Raw genomic sequence first — 18,369 nt, 5'->3', positions numbered from 1 at the left:
GCCAGACTGATTTCCAGAGTGGTTGTACAAGCATGCAAACCCACCAACAATGGAGGAGTATTCCTCTTTCTCCACATCCTCGCCAGCATCTGCTGTCACCTGAATTTTTGATCTTAGCCATTCTGACTGGTGTGAGATGGAATCTCAGGGTTAAACACTGGAAATTATTTAACATATTTCTTGTCTCCCTTAATTTAGTTAAACCTAATCATCTTTGGGATGTGGTTATTCTTGTGAAATTTTAGAGGAATATATTTAAGTATAAAGAGTGTGTAATAATAATTTAGTTCATTTACTTGGTTAATCCCTAGAAGATATTTTTCAACTATAACTGATAACAATGACAAAATTGAGTTCTTGACTTTAGAGAGAGTTAATTAATGAAGAAAGAATGAGTCCACATGTAAACTATCAGATACAGTCATGGCTGCTAACCTTCTAGTTGTAAAGGAACCTTAGGTTATTCCCTCTGAATTCATCTTCAAAGACTGCATTTGCTCCATCTCTGCTGAAAATATTCACTTCACATGTGTCATCCATGTTCCCTTCAAAGAGAACTGTCTTTGTGAGTGTAAAGCTGCTTCAGCCAAGTTATTCCCTGGTTCATGGCATATCAACTGCTCAGAGACAGTTTCCTGTGTGGACACAAAATCTGTGCTTCCTTCCTCAAGTGGAGAGGATTCTATAAGGACAACACTCAAAAAGATTTCCAGTGCACCTGCTGAGGCTTTAGCTCCATGTATGCTGCAAGCCAATGCTTTTCCTAGCCCCTTTCTAATCTGCCTTCCTTTCCTCAATCCATCTGATTAACCCGTCTGAGCTCTTTCCAATAAACCTCTATCTATCTATCTATCTATCTATCTATCTATCTATCTATCTACCTATCAATCTATATAATCCTGCCTCACCCCATTTATAACCAAACTCTTCTTAGACAGTCATCATTCTGATATTAGGTGGAGGAAAGAGGGAGCAAGGGAGTGAGGGCAGGAGGGAGAGAGAGAGAGAACCTGACAGTCAAGTATAGAAGACTACTTAGTGTATTCTCAATTGCTACATTTATATAACAGGGAAATTTATTCTTAACACATTTTTGTATGCTTGTAGAATTAAAAGAGATACAACTTACATATCATTTTGTTGTATTATTCTGCTTCTTTTTACTTGAATGTTGAGGACAATAATACACTTGAGCTCTGTCCTCTGGAATAAAATGAGATAATTAAAAATAACTGAAGTGTTATCAGGTACCACATAAACATAAGACATATTTTATATCACTGCTAAATCAGATTGATGGCATGCCAAAAGAGGGTCTTCTAGCCTCTGTCTCTGTCTCTGTCTCTGTCTCTGTCTCTATCATCTCTCTCTCTCTCTGTGTGTGTGTGTGTGTGTGTGTGTTTCAGAAAAAGGTTTCTCTGTGTAGACCAGGCTGTCCTTGAACTCAGAGATGTGTCTGCCCTGTTTCCTCAGTGCTAGTATTAAAGCTGTGGACTATCACCACCCAGAGAATCTGAATTTTTATTCGAGCTTGATAAAGTAAGGATAAAATTCTGTTTTCAGCTTTATAGTTGCACAGAGATATTGTTTAGTATACCTGACATAGAAAAGAGCTGACATTTAGCAAATCTCTTGCCTCGTTTTACTTACTGTAATTTGTGGTACTAAATATGTCAGCAGTCCTGATGAGCATCACTATCTGCTATCTACTTAAGACATACATTGAATTATGAAGGCATAGAGAAATCATTTATTTACAAAATAATTGTAAAGCTGTTGAAATATCTTAAATGCATGAATAAAATGCACTGATTTGCAGTTATTATTTATAATAAAGCAATCTAAAATAAGATTCCTGTATAAAATTTCAATAATACAAGGTAAATCAAAATTTGTTAGCAGGGCGGTGGTGGCACATGCCTTTAATCCCAGCATTTGGGAGGCAGAAGCCGGCAGATTTCTGAATTCGAGGACAGCCTGGTCTACAAAGAGAGTTCCAGGACAGCCCGGGCTATACAGAGAAACCCTGTCTCGAAAAAAAAATGTTAATTGTCCTTATCATATATGTAGCCAGAGAAAACAATTTCTACAAATTTCGAAGACTAAGTTTGCCTAAGCACTCACATAGGATTCAAGTATAAAAAGATGAACATGATGATAATAAAGCATTTATACATGTGGATGAATTTGTGGCTTAATGCTGGTGGATATCTGTTGTATACAGCATACTTCTTATGGTCAACTGTTTTTCAACTGTAGCTCTAAATTATAGAAACACCGACACCTTCACCCTGGGACTTCATCTGTGAAAGGTATAATGATAGTTCTGTAGAGTCAAGAAGATTGGACAGAGTGATCCAGTTAAGTCACATGAAGGAGGAACTCAGTGCATGGGCATTCTTAGTTTGCTGCCTAATACTATCGAAAAGTTGAAAATTTTCAGCACCATGGACAACTAATACAATATTTTTGTATAAATGATTAAACAATATTTGAAAATGAAGTCATGACAAATTTGCTATCAGGTTGCTCTAGAAAGGAAGTTGAACCCACGTAGGAGTCATGCAGCTTTGTCATTGGAATTTTACCTTCAGAAGGTTACTCAAGACAGGAGGAGCCAGTGGCTTAGGAAGGGTCAAGGAAGTTTGCTATAGCAGATTTAAGGCCTCAGCATCAGCGTCAGTATTTTCTTTCCGTAATGGCCATAGGAAGACCTCACTTTCATAACATGTTCCTCCTGATACTCACCATAAAGATGCTTTGCATTAGAGTCTCCCTCATGAGGGATATGTCTGGGAGCTGGGAGGTAAGGGTCTTGTAGTCCTTACTTAGCTCTGTGACCTTGGCAAGTCACTTTACTTCTCTATAGCTTCAGTCGCCCTCTTGTAAATGGGAGTAATACCTACCTTACAGGGTTTTTGGAGGGATTAATTAGAGAAGTCTGTACAGCACTTAAAAGCTTCTTGAAGAAGGCACTATATTAATACAAAATAATATCTACTAACATTGGCTTATTTGTGAAAAAAGCAAAAACCCTCAAAATATAACATAGAATATCTAATACATAATATAATACAATATAATATAAGCAATATATAATATATAAGTAATATTGTATAATATTCATATATAATACATATAATAAATATTGAAAAAAGAAATGAGAAGAAAGGAAAGGGCATGAGTGTTCCTATGCTTGGTGGAAGATAATGTTTGCTACAGATATGTGGGAGAACATGGACAGAGGCAGACACATCTGAGAGAGTCCTGAGTGGTCATGATTCTGAACGATAAGAAGGAGAATAAGAGAGAGAGAGGAAACAAGTACAGCAGCCAGGAGACCAAAGATAGGAAGAGGCCTCTAAACTCACATCCCAAATATCCCCGTTTGCTGAGCAGGGTTAGATTTGACTTAGGTACTTCTTCGTCGTAATGAGAACATTAATATAATACTAAACCAATATGACTGCTGTATCTTTTTTGTTTGTTTTGTTTTGTTTGTTTTTGTTTTTTTGTTTGGTTTTCTTTGTTTGTTTGATTTGTTTCTTTTCTTTCTTTCTTTTTTTTTTTTTTTTTTTTGAGACAGGGTTTTTCTGTGTAGCCCTTGACTGTCCTGGAACTCACTCTGTAGACCAGGCTGACCTCGAACTTAGATATCTGCCTGCCTCTGCCTCCCAAGTACTGGGATTAAAGGCGTGCGCCACCAAGCTCGGTGACTGCTGTATCTTAATGCAAGGGAATTAGGCTTAGCCCAAATGTTCCCAAATTTAAACATCCTTTTTGAAAAGCAGACCCGCCTTTAATCAAGAATTACTGTATGTGTCTGTATGCTCTGTATAGTTGAGAGTGCAGATGTCTATGGAGGGCCAACATGGGATCCCTGGAGATGGAGTTACAGGAGACTGGGAAATGCTTATTTCGGGTGCCTAAAACTCAACTCTGGTCTTTTGCAACCACAGTAGGTGCTGAGGCACTTCCAAGAGCTGTGGCATCTCTCAATCTCCTAAGCTGTCTTAAGTCCAAATATTGCTGCAATTAAAATTTATGATTTGTGTTGTAGTGGCATCAGGTGGCTCAGCAGAGAGTTCAAAGTGCAGATTCCCATGTGTGTGGCACAATTGACCATGAGCATGCAATCAATAGGGTGTTTTTTAGGGATCCACACTTAACAAGAATTCTAAAAGATTCCTACATAGTCAAAACTGACAAATGGCAGAGACTGCAGAAATTGTGGCTTAGGAAACCTTGAGGTATTTTATTGGATTGGTAAGAGTCATGCAGTTTCCTCTCGTGGAGAAAGAAATATATAAAAGGATTTATATATCCCTACTCCTATTCTACCTTACATGTCAGAAGGAATGGTGGATGAAGGTCAAGTTCTGTGGGGAAGAGTATCTTCAGCTTTTCCCTCATGGTTAGAGATTTATATAGTTAATTTTGTCTTAGGATTTGTATTGAACTGTTCATTTTTTTCTAAATAGAGACAGTTAGTAAATATTTTTGGGTTTAATGGGCAATGTAAAATTTATATACCTTCATATGTATATAGTATAATTCTTTATTTACAATATTTTAAAATTGCATTATCAAATCATATCACACAGGCCTATAAAAGGAGAATAAACAAAGAAAGAAAGGCAAAGAGAGGAGATCAGTTTTTATGGGCAGTGTGCTAACTGAGTTCAAGATCATGCTCCATGTTGAAAGTTCTTTGATCTGTTACTATACTCAGGGTCTTATTTAATTTTTACAGCAATGTACACACAGCAGAGTACCTAAAAATCTCCTGTTTATTAGCTGGACATCCAGGTCAACATCCTGAGTCTGGGCTGGCAGTGTTCAGATGGTATATTGCAACATCTGTTATTACCAGATTAATGGAAGTCATTTTGTGTCTTGTTTCCACTACCATCTTCATTTTCTAGTCTCTCCTGCACCATAAACTCTAGGCTTTAACAGCCCTCTGTTGATATCTCAGTCATTATTTTGTTGTTCCACTTATTACTGGATACAGATTCAAGCATCATGGGCTCAAAATCAGAGCAAAAGGAAAGAGTGTGTTTGCATGTGTAGAAAAAAATGAACAAAGGTATGTACAGAGAGATAGGCAGAGACTGCTGTTGGGGGCATAGATAAAGCCCACTCTCTTTGTGAGAAAGATTGAGTTGTCTGGAAATATACCCTATAGTAGAATGTGCAGTGGTTCCTATATTTCTTGCTAAACCGATCCTCATATGTCTGCCCATGTCCAACATTTATTTGTAGCCATTGTTGTCTACACCAGAGATTCTTGAAAGGGTTCACATCATCATTTCTTAAAAAATTTATATGACTATCTTAGTCAGGGTTTCTATTCCTGCAGAAACCTCATGACCAAGAAGCAATTATGGAGGAAAGGGTTTATTCAGCTTACACTTCCATACTGTTGTTCATCACCAAGGAAGTCAAGACTGGACCTCAAACAGGTCAGGAAGCGGAAGCTGATGTAGAGGCCTTGTGGAGGGATGTTCTTTACTGGCTTGCTTCCACTAGCTTGCTCAGCTTGCTTTCTTATAGAACCCAAGACTACCAGCCCAGAGATGGCACCACCCACCAGGGGCCCTCCCACTTTGATCACTAATTGAGAAAATGCCCCACAGCTGGATCTCATGGAGGCACTTCCCCAGCTAAAGCTCCTTTCTCTGTGATAACTCCAGCCTGTGTCAAGTTGACACAAAACCAGCCAGTACAACAACCTAGGTACAATATTATGTAAAGTAGATGAACAAATAAAACATTTACTGATGATAAAACAGAAACCTATTGTAAAATAATTCTATAACATATGCATAATATTATTTATTAAATATTGAAGCTGATTTGCCTATTAATGAGAAGGATCTACTGTTTATTTTTTACATAAAGTGTTAAGTGTTGAACAGATGTTTGAAACTGCAAGGTTGTAGAACATCTGTGATGTTTTTGAGAGTTCATCTATATTTTATTTTGTAATAATTGTGCTGAGAATGGTGCTTCACATAAGATCAAAAAAAGCATGGCCAAATTTAAGGACATTTCTTAAACTGCTGAAAATTCTTACCTACCTCCAAGCCAAAATACATTTACTTATTATCCACTGCGTTTCTGTGTGTCTGTCTGTCTGTCTGTTTGCAAGTCTGTCTGTCTTTCTCTCCCCAACTCCCCTCTCTCCGTGTGTGTGTATGTGTGTTATATATGTGTATTTGAAGTTCAAGTCAAGAACTCAAATAGTATTTCTTAAAAAATCAAATATTGTGTGACAATATAGTCTAAGATAACTAGTTTGATATGTATACACTGAAGGATACTGGTAAGATATTATTAGATGCCTCTATTTTGTGTAACCAAGCCATTTGGTATTTCCAGAAGAGCAGAAAACTTCCTCTGTACAATAAAATCCTTGCAGTTCATAACACAGGCACACCTCCCATCTGGGCCAAGGTGTTTCAGTCAGTATTTGTTGGCACTACCTGGTGTGATGAGGTACACAATGTGAAATAAATATACAGAGTGCTCAGAACCAGGGATGCAGAGAAGTTGTGCACACAGCATGAGTAAGCACTTCCAAAAATGCTGCAGACTCATTGCATAATTGGTTTTCAATTAACTTTTTTTTTTAAAGATTTATTTATTTATTATATGTAAGTACACTGTAGCTGTCTTTGTCTTCAGACGCACCAGAAGAGGGCATCAGATCTCATTACGGGTGGTTGTGAGCCACCATGTGGTTGCTGGGATTTGAACTTCGGACCTTTGGAAGAGCAGTCGGGTGCTCTTACCCACTGAGCCATCTCACCAGCCCCTTCAATTAACTTTTGTTGGTTGTGCATTCCGAACTTTCGCTGTTGTCAGGATTGTCACAGCTCCCACAATCAGATAGCAATCCCCTTATGAGGCCGTGAGAACAGTAATGAAATGGTTTTCTAAACAACTTTCCTTCTCTGACTAGAGCACTTCTATCATTGGAAGTCTTCTGACACCTTTTCTGAAGGGTACAGGGGCCATCTTGTTGCTAGTGTATGAGAAAACAACAACAAATACAAAAAAAAAAGCTACTTGTTAAAATTTCACTCATATTACACTTGTATGCTGTCACAAAGCATGTTTATTCTGGTGAATAGTAAAAAAATATGTAGGGCATAAATGCCCATAGTCCTCTGTAGCACAAACTGGCCAAGAGCAAAGAGGCCACTGGAAAAGAGGAGAGTCTTGAGTTTCTACTTCCAGTGTTCTTGTCATGCTTCTCATCAACTGCCTTTTAAGCAAATCTGAACTTTCCTTTATGTGATTCTCCCTTCAAATTTTCCAGTAGGATCCAAGCAATATTAAAAACTAAAAATTTTTAAATAAAAGAATGTGAAAGAAAATATTCACAGCACAACAATTTGGTTTTCTTCAAACATACTAAAAGCCTTTAAACTTTTTAATCTTTAAATCTGTATGGATCTTTGATTTCAGGATGTCTGCTCATCATGTGCCTTCCAGAGTTGTATTTCCTAGCCTGGATCGAAGGGCAGTATTACAGATCGATAAGACATTAATATGTTTTTCATGTCCACAGTTACTTATCATTATTCATATCTTTAATCAACCTAATCTCTGATTTAGCTAGACAAGCTCTTGCTATTGTTTATACATTAATACCAAATATATACAAAGAGGGCATTTCAGAAGCAAAATAAAGATGAATAATAGTCAATACTTGAGAACCCACAAAGAAATATAATCAGTAATTTCCTTAACTTTGGCAAAAGCGTTGAAAGAATGAGGTATCCAATAGGAAAACTAGAATCGATTTTATTTAGGTATAGAGATATTAAACTCACTTCAAGTAAGATATTTAAAGATATCTTCTTTTTCGTTCCATCATTATCTTGCATGCCCAGCCTCAGGTATGAGTCACAATTGATATAATTAATTCAGAAAACACCCGTTCATTGAACTAGATATGACATGGAATTAAGGGAAGAAATGGAGGAATTTGTTCTTCAGCTACACTAATGCCATAATTGTGTGCCCTGCTCTTTCCAAACACATACTTTATAGTAGATTTAAATAAAGTACTCTATTATATGAAGAGTAATATGTTTGTCTTAATAAACTCCATTTTTCATATAACATAAGACAACTATATAAAAGTAAATAAAATAACTTTCTCTTCTTCTAGTTCAACAAATATACCTTCCTAATTATTTGAGTGTTGAGGTTTCAATGAAGAATTTATGGAAAACTGGGTTTTAGTTCTGTACAACCTCATGATACAGGGCAAGTTGGGTGAAGGCCTTTAGAGCATAGCAAGTAATTTCCTTAGTACTTTGCCTTTTCTTTTCCCAGGATTTCCTTCATTGGCACGTTTTGTATCCTTTACATGCATATCCATGACCAACTCTCATCCTTTCTAAGACTAACACTGACTATCCCCAGGCCTGATGTAATTGACATTGTGAATGTGGACAGCATGAGGAAGTTTGCTGTTGTAAGGAGGATTCAGAAGATTATAGAAGCTGAATGAGCATGAATCCAGGAATAGACAGACCCAGACACATAGGACTAAGAATGGCTCCAGCGACTTTACACTAATGGATAGCTAAACGGTTCTTCTAAAATATGAAAGGCAGTACAAAATTCTTTAACGTGGGCCTAAGGGCAATGTTGTATATAGGTATCCTGTTAATATTTTTTACATGTCCATAAGTAATTACTTATAATTATTCTTATTTCAGCCATTCTAATCTACTTTAAAACAAGAATCTCTGCTGCAATATTTTAATTCCTGTAAATTTTTTTAGAAAATTACATATTCTCTCTTCACTTCAGTTTCCATCTACATAACATCAGTGACAATGAACTTATGTAGAGCTTGTATCAAAGATGACATGAATTGACTTTTATGAAATGAATATTGAGTAATGCATGCTGAGCAATGTACATAAATATTTATAGAATGCAGCTAAAAATTATTGTGCATGCATCATGGTATGGGTGTAATGTTGATGCAAATGTATGCTATGATTACAAAAGTAATTAACTTATAAAAAGTGCACAAACTCAAACTAGAGATCTTAATTTAAAAGTAGAAAGATTTTGTGTCCAAGATATACATGGTAGAATTTAAATCCACAGGATTTTTATTTTTGCATTTTCTTGTGTTTTAGGCTTACAGTGAGATTTTATTTGGAAAATCAATGATACTTTATTTTGCCATCTTTGCATGTCTCTTAAGATATATATTGCCTTTCACATTAATTTGTCTCCATTTTTTTCAAATAAATATTTATTTTTACTTATATCCTGTGTGTTTGAGTATGTGTGAATGGATATCATGTATATGCCGTGGTCACAAAGTCCTGAAGAAAGAATCAGATTCCTTGGAACCAGAGTTACTGGCCATTGTGAGCTACATGACATTGACATTGGGAATGGAATGACATTGGGAACTGTTGATCTATGTGTCTAGTTTTATCCACTGAGCACCCACGTGCATTTTCTTCATGAGAGCAAGCTTGACATGTTCAGACCATAGCAAGAGCATGGAGATACAAAAGATGGGTCCACATGTCACATGTACCTGAATTGCTTCCTTGCAAGCATTATTTTCCCTAAGATAACAAATGTTCAACAAACCGATGTCGTCTCACAAAGTATAAGTGAAAAGGGATATTTAGCTGTCTCATGTGAGGCTATGCCAGTGCCTGGCAAATACAGAAGTGGATGCTCACAGTCACCTATAAGATGGATCACAGGGCTCCCAATGAAGAAGCTAGAGAAATCACCCAAGGAGCTGAAGGGGTCTACAACCATATAGGTGGAACAACAATATGAACTAACCAGTACCCCCAGAGCTCGTATCTCTAGCTGCATATGTAGCAGAAGGTGGCCTAGTTGGCCATCACTGGGAAGAGAGGTCCCTTGGCATTGCAGATTTTATATACCCCATTACAGGGGAACGCCAGGGTCAAGTGGGAGTGGGTGAGTAGGGGAGGAGTGCGGGGGGTGGGTATAGGGAACTTTTGGGATAGCATTTGAAATGTATATAAAGAAAATTTGTAATAAAAAAAGGGATATTGAAAGGTGAAAATCAGGGATTTCTTCTGGCGGGTGCCAGCATCAGGCTACCTTGGGCCTGAACTTGGAGGGCAGTCCCAAATTCTCCAGAGGACTCTCCAACCAACAGGTGCCCTAGCACTCCCAGGATCTTGGGATCACTGGTGAGTGAAAAACATCTGTTCCAACAGAACCGGGTGCCTGAGGACAGCTGGAGCACATACACAGGAACCCCACCCAATCAGATGCTCAGGTTCCTTCTGGTCAGTGTTGGTCTACCTTGGTTTAAAACTTAGCAGACAGCTTCACTGTCCCCAGAGGAGGTATCACTTCCAGGTGCTCTAACACGCTCAGGATCTTAGGAACCCAGGACCCCAGGATCCCAGAATCCCAGGAGCTTATATTTTCAAGGTAAGAAGCCCCAACTCATAGGAGAGAAAAGCAGTAGTTGTCTTATTTTTGCTTTTCTTCATAAATTTACACATTTTGATATAAGAAAAAATAGCTTCCTTCTTGTGTGTTTTCCTTCTTGTGTGTTTTTTCTTTTATATTTACCAGTAAACAACTACTAGCACTTTCTAGATCTTCCCATTTTCACCTCATTCATATATTTTCCTGTTTCCTTGATTGGATTGGCTTAAACTGTTTCTTATTCTTTCATAGCATTATTACTTTACAAAATTCATGATTCCATACACATGCACACAAACACATACACCCATGTACACATACATAAACAATACTTCTAGGCATATCCTTAAGGAATGAGAACATTGTGTATTTTCAATAAGATAATACAGTATTTTAAAAAAATAGTTTATATATTCCAATATTTTCAGTAGAGAGCAGATATGCTTATGTAGCTCTCGAAACTTTAAGAGACTTGTTCCTTACTGATTCTACAGATTAAATCTTCAATTACATATATTGCCGTCTCTTTGCAATTTCCTTTCTCATTAATCAGCTCACTTTCATCTGCTACTGTGTGTATGTCTACTAGTACCAAGAAAACTTGGTGTGTAAAATGTTCACTGCTGAGTGCTCCAATCGATGTGTTAAGTGTTTCTTTTTGACATGAGTCTCAGAGAGTCTTAACTATTGTTTTCACAATACTTTGACAAATGCATGTAGTGACCAACTTTCAAAAAATGAGTTTCATGCAAAATAATTTTATGAAGTTACTGATTTTATGCTAATTGAGTACTTACATATAAGCATATTTTCTAATGTTTCCATCTCAATTTGAAGACCATGGTCCTTAGACTTTGGATTGCAACCTTGACCTAAGTTCTGTTACTTTGACTCCTCTCGTTGGCTCATGCTAATAGCTCATTTCAACTAGTAGGGCTGGTTTCAAAGTTCCTTGGCTATGAACACGTTATATTTAAAAAACACTGCTTTCTCCATTTATAGTAAGAATTAAAAGAAAATATGAGCAAAAGTAAAGTTCATATTTTATCTGCCTAATCAATACACTTTAGTATTTATTCATAATTGTGAAGATCTGTAGAGCAATCTACTCTGAAAACTGAAAATGTTCCTCTATTCTTCCAGGGACTCTTTCCTTGACTAATGCTTCCATAAACAATAATATCAGGTCTTTTTTTTTTTTTTTCTGTGTGCATCAATTCAGGGTTTATATTTTTTCATTTTTGCTACATTCATGTTTGCACATGTGGGCACATGAATGTGTACCTCTGTCTTCCAGCATATGTGTGCTCCATTAAAATTGTGTTGAGTAAGAGGACATCGTGTGAAACTGATTCTCTCCTTCCACCATGCAGGTTCTGTGGATAGAAATTGGGTCTACAGGCCCAGTCATCTTGCAGACCTCTTGAATCATATTTTATATTCACCATTTCAGATGTGCAATGCTACACACTCTGGTCGATTCAGCTTGACAAGCCGAGAGGCTTGGAAGCTACTCACGAGGCAGAAGAGTTTCACAGAAACTCACTCCTGGAGTCTGGTGTTCTCTCTAACCCATACATAAATATTCCATTCCTGCGTTAGTCTAGTGTATGTATCCACATGCTCTCTTTTAGTATTATCCTATTATAAGTGCCTTTTAAGATTGAATTCTGACATAGCTAAAGCCTTCGCCAGTGTTCCAACAGTCCTAGAAAGTCCTTGAGCAGACCATGGGCTTAGAATTCAGGAAGAATGTTGCCTATTCAGTGACATTCAGAATAGCCTCTGGTACTACACTATCACTTTGAATTCAAGCTAGGTCACTGCCCTACACAGGAATTTACCACCACCTAGGAAGAAAGTTTCAGACCTAAGGAGAAACCAGAATAGATACTTAGAATTATAGCTGAGTTATACCCATACACACGTATTTACAATGGCCTAGGGGGAAGGTGGACTATACAATAGACTAAAATAGGAACTATGGCAAGGGCATGAAGCCATTGACCCTGGCTTCTAAGATTAAGTGAATCTTAGGTGGAGCCCTTGTTGATCCCAGTTGTTAACAATGAATTCTATCCCAGGTGGTTCCTGTTAGACCTTCTGTGTTTGCATTCCTCTGTTTTATGTAAGAATCCAGTAACCTCTTTGTACCTTGTGGGTGTGTCACCCAACTTCCTTATTGTCTTCTGCATAAAAAGTCTGATGTTTGATTTGACAAATTACATTCAGATTCTACACAACCTCTCCTGTGTGCATCTGTCTATCCATCCAACGCTTTGCTCACCGGCGACTAGAGACCCGTTCCACGCAGACAAAGGGGCCTAGAGGGTCTGTGGCAGTGCAAGCTATATTTAACTATGATGTAAAAGTCACAGTATACTCCTGCTGAGTATACTTTCCTGTTTCTACCTTCATCTGGGATTGAACTCACACCACCATGCTTCTTTTTCAAATGGCTTTACTGCTGATCCACTGAGCAAGCTTGACAACTCTAAGCTTGAGTTTGATGACAAAATCATGATTTACAGATCGATGGTGTCCAAGGATTTAGGAAATCTAATATGCAACAAATATTTAATCAACATGTAATTAGCAAATCTTTTCAAATAATTTATGTGAAAATTCTTCTCTTATAGTCATAGATTTATAAAATATCAACAATCCTCACATAATTCATATTTTTTTATATTTTTAGACTTGACTTCATCTTTTTTTCAGTATGTGCTTCTGCTGAAACCATTTCCACATTTTAAGAGTGAAGTTGAACACGGAATGCCCTGGCTTCTCCTTGTTCTGATTAATTTTGTGACAGTGATAATAGCAAGTCTGTGACTCACCCAGGTGCAGTTAGCTGCTGTGACCTCTCCATCTCATCAATACTGAGTTCAGGTTATTTTTCATCTTCACACAAAACGATGTCTTTTCAGATGCCAATTGAAAATTCATACAGCAAGACTTGATAGAATGTTTTAAAAAGCAAATCAGGATAAAATAAAACAAATTCCTGTTTGATTTGAATTCAGATAATTGGAAAGGGTTGCTTTTATTGCTCAAAGTGTAAGTTTTGATAAAATATATTGAAATATAAAAGTAGGATGTCTGTCTTAAAATATTTCACTTATAAAATGTACAGTTTGAGGATAATAAAAAAATTCAATCACATCATTTGTTTTATTTCCTTTGGCTATTGGGCAAAGGGATGAGTCACTGCACCAACTACATCAATGTCTTCATGCTACCAAGTAGTCTTATAAATGAAGATGACCAGTTACAGAAAGAATATACATCTTTGTAATTACACAACAGGAAGGTAATACTAATGAAGATCAATGGAGAAAAGGAAGAAATGTTTATTCAGGAAATATCTTGAAATTTGCATGTTCATAAAATATTTTATTTCAGAATTAAAAAAAAAAGAATGTGTATTTATTTGAGTTCCTAATCCTGGTTGATTTTCTGTTCATATAAAGTTTCATCACTCAGTGTATAGCTATTTTGTCATCATATATAAATTGAAAAAAAGACATGTATAATGTTTTCAATTTGATGAAATATTTAATATTAATGGAATTGAAAGATAGGAGACTAAGAAAGTATACACACACACACACATGGATATACACACATGCAATAGCAAGAATACTGTACTGATCTTATACTTTCAGGCTGTGGCTGAAGTCATAATTGATATTTGTAAATAAATAAATAAATAAATGTCTCTATATCTGCCCATCTAGGCAAATTTCTCACTTATCAATCAAGTTCTCAAAGTCTATTTTAAGCACTCAATTTCTAATATTAATCTTTGAAACTCATAAGTTTTTAACACTACATTAGTGTTCATTTCAAAGACTAATCATAAGCCCAGTTATTTTGATCCCAAGAAAAATGAATATGTTCTGTAAAGGTCATGTGTTCCTGTATGTTCTGAGTTTGAAGAACATAAATACTATTTTCTCAAGAGTTGTTTCATTGTCATGGGATACAACATTGTGTACCATCTTAAAGATACTGACTGTATCCAGAAAGATCAAAAGGATGAAAGAGACCTGCAGTGCCATGTGTAAATGCTTGCTTCATTATTTTCTACATGATTGACATATGTCAAACAGAAATTACAAATCAATTTAGTGAGACAAGAGTAATGAAAACTGGATAATGAGTTACTATTTTGGAGACAGAATTACTGCTTGGTTTCAGAGATGTCTGAAATCACATGACTTTGTGGAAAAGAACTGGGGCATATTGGAGAGTCACTGTTGAGCAAGAAGCAGGCTGGCTGCTAAAGGGAGACAGAATTAGCTAGCTTCACAGTATGATAATGATAAAGACACACTGGGTCAAGTAGATCATGGCTGGCATTAACATTCAGGTGTTTTCTCATACATTGCATCTCATACATTGCAAGTATAGAATGGACCTGCATAAGCAGAGACCCACTGATAAAATATCAACAAAAAAAGATCTTTTGCACTAATTTCTTTTTATGATTAGAAAATGTATTCATATCATTTATTGCAAAGCACTTTAAAAATAAAAACTGGTATTTTCAATGGTTAATAAACCATAAAGAGTTCTATGTTTATTTTTACAAGAGTAAAGATCAAAATAACACTAAAAATGTTATTCTGAATGAAAATACAGATACATTATACATCAACATACATACAAAGTTTCACACATAAATTAAAACTTAAGTCAAAATATTTCCAAAATAATGAGATTAATTCAGAAATATTTTATTTACAATATATTGTACAATATTTCAACAGGGTCATGTTCCAACCAAAAGTGCCAAGATGGGCCATGGGAGCGAGCACTGTGTTTTTGCTATGATTTTCTGTTATATTACTTGTTTGCTTTTACATTTGCTGCTTTTAACTTTACATATAAAATAATTTTGTAGCTTAAAATTTAAAATTATTCAAATAGCAAAACTCAATAATAAAGAGCATATCCATTTATTTGTGTATACACATATCAAGTAGAATTTATATACCAGTTTCTAACTGGGTCCTAGATTTCACCGAGCATTTTTCTATACTACTGTAACCTTGTTACCCATTATTTTTTCTTCAGGACACCTGTTTTAAACAAAAGCTATTATTATTCAAAGTTGCCAAGAGGGAACCAGGATGTAGAGAATAACTTGAGTGCTGCTAGACATGTGGCAGAGACAGTAGTGGGCTGTGAACTGGGCTGGGCTGTAGCCATCATTCTTCACCAAGGCCTTTCTCTAAAAATTAAAAAAAGCTGTAACGTTTGTACACTAATAGGGCAGAGACTATGAGATAAGCCTGTCTCTTTCTGTCTAATGATCTTTTTACTTTGACATAAAAAGTAAGGAATTCTCCAGATACATCCATTTGCCCAAGCATTTCATAAATTCATTGTTTTTAATAGTTGAGTACTAGCTGCAATATGTATCAGAAGATGGCCTAGTCGGCCATCATTGGGAAGGGAGGCCCATTGGTCTTGCAAACTTTATATGCCCTAGTACAGGGGAATGCCAGGGCCAAAAGTGGGAGTGGATAGGTAAGGGAGCAGGGCGGGGTGAGGGTATAGAGAACTTTCAGGATAGCATTTGAAATGTAAATAAAGAAAATAATAAAAAAGTAAGGAATTTATCTCCTTTCCATGGTTTTTGTACCTATCTAGTAAAATATTACAGTGGAAACATATGGGCTGTGAACTCAGATCACATGCTTTCATAAATCGACTTCATCAAGTGATAATCTTTTCTTTCATTTTAAAATTTTAACAGTTTGCTTTTGTTTCATGCTTTTGAAAAACGAAGACATTGTATATACAGCTTTAAATGAAATTCTCTGGTTTAGTAAGCATCTATGATAGTATCAATTATGTCTTTGGAGAGTGGTTTACTTGGTGTTTGGAGAGGCAACACCACGTTGTCCTTCTTCAAGCAGGTTTATTCAGGAATACTTCACATTGCAATGCAGGAACAGGAATCCCCCCACCCCCCTACAACAATCCCGGGGCTGGCCTTAAATACCCTACTAACTCCTCTCAATCACCCCAGTCACATAATGGCAGTCCATTGGTTCACAGCAAGTGACAACGACACCTCAGGCGAGCTGAGGAGGCATGGAGTCTCTGCAGTGTAGGCATCTGGGATGTGGCTAAGTCTGAGGTAATAAGGAAGTCAGGCGCAGGTCATAAGACCTGGCAGCTGTCCCAGGCACCATCTTGGGGTGACGGCTGCACCCGCTCCTCACAATCCAGGTAAACTAGCAAGGTGAGCAAACAACCATTGGCAAAGAGCCATTGTGCACTTTGTGTTTTAATGAAAGTATGCTGCATTTGTTACTGCCGTTTGTGTTTTAATGTACAAACTGGGCTTCTCTTCTCCAGAGTGATTAATATTGTCTGTACTAACATAATTATTGTTCTGTGCTTTCCCTACCTGAATTAAAGTTCAGATTTTCAAGGTTATGTTTCCATTTTTTTCGAAAGATATTTTTAGCTGTGGCGTGTGTGTGTGTGTGTATGTATGTATATATATATATATATATATATATATATATATATATATATGTATGTATGCACTGGTATTAGAGTACTGGTGCCCTCAGGGTCCAGAAGAAGACATGAGATAATCTAATGTCAAAGTTAGCAGTGGTTGTGGCCTGCTTGACTTCTCCACTGTGGACCAAACCAGATTCTCCCCAGGAATAGTACATGGTTTAAATGGCTGGGTCACCTTCTCAGTTTTTGTTTCCCTTTTTATAGTCAACCTCGTGTACACAAAAGTAATATACATTAAATGTAAACTGAAGGGTAGTAAATTCAGGTCTGAATGTGAAGTAAAATCTTCCACAGTGTGAGAATGGTAGATGTAGAGAAGAGGCCATAATGTACAGAGCTCCTGTGCTTTAGAACTTGTATTATTCAGGCTATCTTGTAGAAAGAATTGACAGAAATGATATGTGTATATGTATATATGCATGAATGTACTTATGCATGGATGGATGAATGGATGAATTTATTAGAGTAGCTTACAGAGTCTGGTCCAAGTAGTTCAACAATGGCCATCTTCTGATGTAAAGTTGTGGAGTACAACAGTTAGTTGTCCAGACAACAAGGCTGGATATGTCAACTGGTTTTTGGTATATGACAGTGAAAGACCCACAACGTGAGGACTCCCCCACATTCTGACTCAGGAAAGGTGACACCCCAAATCACACAAGAAACGGTCTTGCTGCAACTGCAAGAGGATTTTTATTCAAGAGCGCTCTCGGGCCCACGATCATACACCACGCAGGGGTAGAGGACCATGGCGCCCCGAGTAGCTGAGTAAGGGGGTATTTAAAGGAAGAAACCACAACTCAAGGAGGTGGGGACGGCGTTGTTGGAAAATACCAAAAATACCAGTTAAGAGTCACAAGGAAGTGTAAAGTCACAAGTGTCAGGTTATCTCTCAAGACAGTTTCTAAGAACCCCTAACAATCTAAGAGCCCCTAACAATCTAAGAGCCCCTAAAAATAGCACATTCGCATTGCAGGTTCCAGTAATGGTCAGGGTGCCATTCTTTGAATGAACACTCTTTGAATCCAGGAAGCGGGTGGGTGGAGGAAGGAATGTCCCTATCTGTTTTATGACCAGCATCTGGAGCACTAAGCCACAAAGGCTACACTCCCAAGCCTGGGCCCAAAAGCCTCGAATTTTGCTATACTTCTTCATTCCCCCTTTCTACTTGTTAATAGTTCTAATCTTAGAACTAGACACTATCTTCTCCCTGACATACTTGATCCTTTAGGGCATGGTACTGTTGTCTCAAAACTAAAAGCCACACTGCACTAATTCTTATTCTAATAAAGGTGACTTGCCTATTTAACACACATGGACCTATAATTAAAAGCAGAAGCAAAATCA

The sequence above is a fragment of the Mus caroli genome, chromosome 7 (assembly GCF_900094665.2).
Source record: "Mus caroli chromosome 7, CAROLI_EIJ_v1.1, whole genome shotgun sequence".
Lineage (NCBI taxonomy): Eukaryota > Metazoa > Chordata > Mammalia > Rodentia > Muridae > Mus > Mus caroli.
Note: the sequence above shows the minus strand (reverse complement) of the source record.